Source organism: Leptodactylus fuscus, chromosome 2, assembly GCF_031893055.1.
Source record: "Leptodactylus fuscus isolate aLepFus1 chromosome 2, aLepFus1.hap2, whole genome shotgun sequence".
Taxonomy (NCBI): domain Eukaryota; kingdom Metazoa; phylum Chordata; class Amphibia; order Anura; family Leptodactylidae; genus Leptodactylus; species Leptodactylus fuscus.
The window spans coordinates 96645212-96651869 of NC_134266.1; positions in this window are offsets into that span (position 1 = coordinate 96645212).

Sequence of the window (6658 nt, forward strand, 5' to 3'; positions counted from 1 at the left end):
GGGCCCAGGGATCCCCGCTTTCTGCTTGTTCACAGCGCAGGCTGAGAGTTATCTCTGAACACTGGTAGGCTGGGGCTGCAGCAGCCCCGCCTGCCAGTGTCTGTAGATGGCTCTCAGCCTGCGCTGTGAACAAGCAGCACCCCGGCCCCCTCCATCCCTAAGAGCGCTCTGCAAGTGTCCGGAGTGCTTGTTCACAGCGCAGGCTGAGAGTCGACTCTCAGCCTGCACTGTGAACAAGCAGACACCGGGGATCCCTGGCTGCATCCCGCGATCGACCCATAGTCCATTTAGATCGACCGGTAGATCGCGATCGACGTATTGGGCACCCCTGGCATTGGTATTATAGCAACCACAAACACAGTTTATCCAGTTAGTAACAGCACAGGTGCCCTTTTTCAGAACTTCTGTCTCTACAAAGCATTGGCATCATTATGTCTACAGAGTTGTTTCTGGTCATTCATTTTTCGTACTAATGGTCACAATTTCCATAACCTTTACAAATGAAAAAACAGGGATTTCTACAATTATAACTACAACTCCCATTCCCATATGTACTCTCTTATATAGAACAGGATCATTGTAGCAGGATCACTGATATAGGTTTATACTGTATTACAGTATATGTCATCTAGTCCTTACTGCATTCGATTCCCATTGTTTTATGGAAACACACAAACCTCTACAGAAACCTCAACCTTGCATTTACTTATAGTAACTACAATAATATACTGCATTTACATACTGTATGTTGATTTTAGAGGTCTTAGCAATGCCTGAATAATTTCACTGAGCTATACATAGTGTTCAAGAACATTGGGTGGATTCAGAATTGTAACCAATGCTTTTGTATTTGTATGTAGTAAAATATATGACATTTAAATCAATCTGTACCCATAGTAACCATATTATTTAGCAATATTTTATTCCAAGAAAGGCAGGCCCTAAAAATGTGTATGTAGATCATATTGTCTCTCTGGATTATGGATTATATTGTGAGCTATAACTCACTATTAGGAACATGGTATGTACTTTTAATGCACAGTTTAACCTCCCCCACAGAATGTTAGCCCCATTCAATGCCCCCACAAAATATAATGGTCCCAACACTGTTTCCCACTGTTCAGCCACTGGGGGACCAGTGAAGTGGCCAGAAACAAATTTGGCCTAGACAACCTCTTTAAAGAGGTTGTTTATAAACTGGAGCCACCACTGTGGCTACTAGGGAGGTGTCTGTGTCTGTTTGGTCTAATGGCGGCACTTCATTTCTGGAAATCCTGTTCCAAATTTGCCTTACGGTCACATGAGGTGAAGGACTCCCAGGAAGAAGGCTCTAGCAAGAGACTGGACACTGGTAGCGACAACTTAGCGCTGGGGACAGGTAAGTATGCTTTTTTATTTTTTATTTTACATCTCCCACTTCCGACATGGATTGCTCCAATTCCTAGACAGCATCTTTAAAGAATTTATCCATCTTTGTAATATTGATGGCCTCTCTTTAGGATAGACCATTAATATTACATCTACATGAGTCTAAGGCTCCATTCACACAGAGTAACGCCAGGCGTTATTTGTGTGTAATTTGTGTGTAATTTGTGTGTCTTTTACGGCCGTAAAAAACGTTTACATAGAGTTCTATAGGAAAAGACGTCCGTAATTTACGGCCGTAATTTACCTCCGTAAAATTAAATTACGTCCGTAAATTACGGACGTCTTTTCCTATAGAACTCTATGTAAACGTTTTTTACGGCCGTAAAAGACACACAAATTACACACAAATTACACACAAATAACGCCTGGCGTTACTCAGTGTGAATACAGCCTAACAGCCAGGACCTCTGTAGATCAGCTTTTCCAGGACAGCGCAGCTACAGGTAATGATGACACTCCTAGGAGCCATGCTGCTCACTTGCCATACAGGATATAGCCGTGGGTTTACGTAGTGTGTTGTTGCACATCTTATGGGGGGTGAGCAGCATGGCTCCTGATCTATTATTACCTTTACCTGCCCCATCTTGTTAAAGCTGATTTGCAGGGTTCCTGTTGGTGGACCCCTAGAAACAATTCCACTGGTGGGCCCTAGACACCCCAGTCCGATCATGCTAACAGTCTAAAACTGAGGACACCCCGCAGGCCCTTTTTAGCTTTTTGGCTGCGGCCCACTATTTGGGCTAAACCTATCCACATATCATTGAAAAAAAATCTGTGATTTCAAAAACATTTGCATTTTTGAAAATTGCAGCTCGTCCATTATACCTACAGCAACGCTTTCATTTTCTGTATAGGTAAAATGGGGGTAGAAAGTCAGCAGAGGAAAACTCTGCAGAATTTCTGTGAAAAACACTGCAGAAAAAAAACATGATGTGTTTCCACCATGGTCTTTTCTATATCTTTCTTTTGGCTGCTGCTCGTTGTGTGGGGCCTTAGCCTCACTGTATTAATTTTGTATATAATGACATTATGGAAATTATTATTATGTCATTTTGTAACTGTAGGAAAGGAGTATGGATATAAGTCTGAAACATATAGGCCAGCAGCACGAGTAGTAATGTCTCAATAACAAAAGGAAGTTTTAGGAATACCTCTTTTGTTGAATTTTCTGTACATTTATTGAAAATTATAAATGAAATTAAGGAAGTTTTATCATGTGGGGGACTTTTTGTTTTTATGAAAACTTTCTATAGAACAATATTTAACTTTAACCCCTTAGCGACCCTTGACGTAACTGTACGTCATGGGTCGCATGGGGATGTATGGAGCGAGCTCACACGCTGAGCTCGCTCCATACACGGCAGATGCCGGCTGTATAATACAGCCAGGACCTGCCACTAACAGCAGCGGTCGGTGCCCGAGCCGATCGCTGCTGTTAACCCTTTACACACTGCGGTCAAACGTGACCGCAGTGTGTAAACAGCGCCGGCGGCATGGGCGCCGCCATGTTTCGCCGATCGCCGCCCTCCTGAACGTCACAAGAGGGCGGTGATCGGTTGCTATGACAGCCGGAAGCCTATTGAAGGCTTCCAGGCTTGTCTCTGCACTAGATCTATTAGACGATGCCAGAGAAGTGCTGCGATTTTCCTATTCACTGCAATACTGTAGTATTGCAGTGAATAGTATGAGCGATCAGACTCCCTAGGTTTCAAGGTACCTAAGGGGTCTGATCATAAATGTAACAGAAGAAAAAAAAAAGTTTTTAAAAGTATTAAAAAAATAAAAAAAATATAAAAGTTCAAATCACCCCCCTTTCCCTAGATCAGCTATAAAAGTAATTAAAGAACATTAAACATAAACATATTAGGTATCCCTGCGCTCCAAAATGCCTGAACTATTAGAATATTAAAACATTTATCCCGTACTGCGAACGGCGTAGCGGCAAAAAAATAAAAACAGCCAAAAAGCGTTTTTTTCAACACTTTGCCTCCTATAAAAAATTGAATAAAAAGTGATCAAACCATCGGATCTTTCCCCAAATGGTATCAATAGAAACGTCATCTTGTCCTGCATAAAAAGACACCACAACCAGCTCCATACATGGAAATATGAAAAAGTTACAGGTGTTAGAACATGATGACACAAATTTTTTTTTTTCTATTTTGCAAAGTTTATCATTTTTTTAAAAGTATCAAAAAATTTCAAATACTATATAAATTTGGTATCACCGCGTTTGTACTGACACGTAGAACACAGGTAACATGTCATTTGTACCAAACAGTGAATGCTGTAAAAATTAAACCCATAAGAAAATGGCGCAAATGCATTTTTTCTCCAATTGCGCCTCATTCTGAATTTTTTTCCAGCTTCCCAGTACATTGCACAGCATATTGAATGGTGCCATTACAAAGTACAATTTGTCCCGCAAACAATAAGCTATCATGTGACTCTGTGAACTGAAAAATGAAAAAGTTATGGCTCTTGAAATGTGAGGAGGGAAAAACGAAAATGCGAAACCAAAAAATGGCCTGGTCCTTAAGGGGTTAATATTTAAGAAATCTCTTAAAAATATTGAATATATCCTGGACCATCTTCCCATACTACACTTTGCTAACCCCCAGTTCACATCTGTGCTTGGGATTCCAATCCAGGAGTCTACTTGGAGACCCCCCAAACGGAAACCTACACTGTCTACCAATAAGTATTTGGACACCAATGCAAATGAAGATATCTGCCGTCGTGATGCACGTTATGCTTTCTGCCATTAAATAGGAAACAGCATTGCTATTAGTCACATGCAAGAGTCGGCAGACCCCCGAAACTAGGAGATAGCGACCGATGAGTGCTGGCTAGAGAAACCGCACCCAACCAATGGTTCTCATACACCAGGCGTTTCAACAGGCATCCGGGAGTATTGTGTCGATCAATACCATCCGTTAAGAAGCATCTGCTGGGTTCTACCAACTATTGAATATAATTAAATGTTGGTTTTCTATTCTACCTCAGGTGTCCAAATACTTATTGGTAGACAGTGTATATGCATTAAAAAACAGGTAGCTAAGAAACCATAAGGACTCCATAGACTATAATGAATGGAATACTGAATGCAGATGTGAACCGGGCCTGAGAGATTCTTTGCTGTGCCTATGTTGTCAGCTGCATGAGTATAATTTTCTTACTTGTTGGGTATGACTGGTTCATAAAAATAAATAAATCTGGAAACACATAGCCATTCCTGCAGTTTGAAACAAAACCTACCTTAGGGAGCATTCACACGGAGTAACGTGCCGCGTGACCTTGCACGTATACGCCGTGTGAGATTTTGAGCGCCGTATACGCTCCCATTGATTTCAATGGGAGTTAGTCTCGTACACGCCGCGTTATTTTGCGGCCGTGATTTTGTGGCCGTAAAATAACGTGGCGTATACGATCCAGGCTCCTATTGAAATCAATGGGAGCGTATACGGTGCTCAAAATCTCACACGGCGTATACGTGCCAGGTCACGCGGCACGTTACTCCGTGTGAATGCACCCTTGCTGTATACCAAACCAGCACAGGTACATTATTGGCTATGATACACACTATACAGCATGTATGCATTTTTGATGCACACAAAGCTTGAATTTCATTTTCAAAGATCATTTTACAGTCATATTATTTAGAGATGAGCGAATTTAAAAAAAAAAAAATTGATTCAGCCGTTTCGCCGAATTTCCCTAAATGATTTGATCCAAATTAATTTGTGGCGAATTGCGGTAATTTCCTGGCTGCAGAGAGCCTGTATAGTGATGTAGAACACTGTGCCTTGCAGTAACACACATGGAGAGTTTGATGTGGTAGTGAAACAATACTGTGAGTCAGTATGACACCTACACATATAACAGGCATTGCTCTTACTTCACTTACTTACTTTGACAGTTACGGGCCAAAACTGACCAACTATATAACAGTTAATATACGGTAATGTTTAGTATAATGGCAGTCAGTGCAGCAAGTTATAATAGTATTGTTCCTATTGCTCAGGCTCCAAGCAGCCCAAATGAACCCTGTTCTGCTTCAATACTGTGTATAAATTCCTTCCTATTCTTCCCTTACACTTCTAATGCTCTTTCCCTGAACTTCGATTGAGCAAAATATCAGTTTTCAAGTGTTTTCCACCACTTTCCCTAGTGTCTGCTGACATCTCTCCCTGCACTAAGTACAATGGAAAATGCTTGAACCTAAGATGGCGGCGGTTATATAAATAACAATTGTTAATATATAAAGTACCCCCTTCTAAAGACTCCTTAAAATTATACTCACCTACTTTGGAGTCCTTGATGCAGCTCCTGACTCCTCTTCATCATCCAGGATAACAGCGAACAGGACGTCTGTGTCTCAGCATAGGAGGCGCATGATGTCATAGCATTGCGCCCCCTATACAGAGAAGCAGACATTGTGTGTCTGTTTTCTCAGTGTCTTGTAAACCGGAGTTGCTTGCGGTTTACAAGACAGAGTCACAGAGTTAGTTTTAACTAGATCGGTGTCTTGCAGACGCCAATCTAGTAAACAGTGAAGTATATATTAATGGCCCTGGGCAGCCTAGGTATAGGAGGGAAGCCTAGGCTACGTGCGTCCCATCAGGTACAGTTACCTGCAGAGCGATGTACCTGACGGGACGCACACAGACCAATGTCCCTCCATGCCGCCCCTCCTGATAGTGCCGCTTTAGGCGACAGCCTCACGTTGTTGCATTAGATTAGAGGTGCGCCCCTGAGTAGCACTCTAGGATGCTGCATAGTGGCTGTGCTTGCTCATGGGACTGAGCAGCAGCATGGCCATTTGACTAATGGATGTGATGTCATTGGCCTGAGACGAGGATGTAGGGTTCACCCAGGTGCTGCAATCTCTTCAAACAGATGATTGGTGTGGTTTCTGCATGTTGTACTTTGCCAATCCAATATTCATGGCGGTAATGCATTGCATTTTATCCCACCGGCGCTTTCGTAGGTATAATTGACATGCTGCAATTTCCAAAACTGTATTGATTTTGGAAATTGTAGTGTGTTTGCTGCACATATTTTCTTTGATAGTGAACCCTGAGCTCTTTTGCCAGGTTAACAAACAGAATAATAATAATAAAATAATAATAATTATGAATGTAGCCACAATGTTGCTCATATTAGATGTAATGATGGTTTTTAGTGAGAAGTTGGACAGAATGTACTGTAGTGTGCCACAATGTTAAAT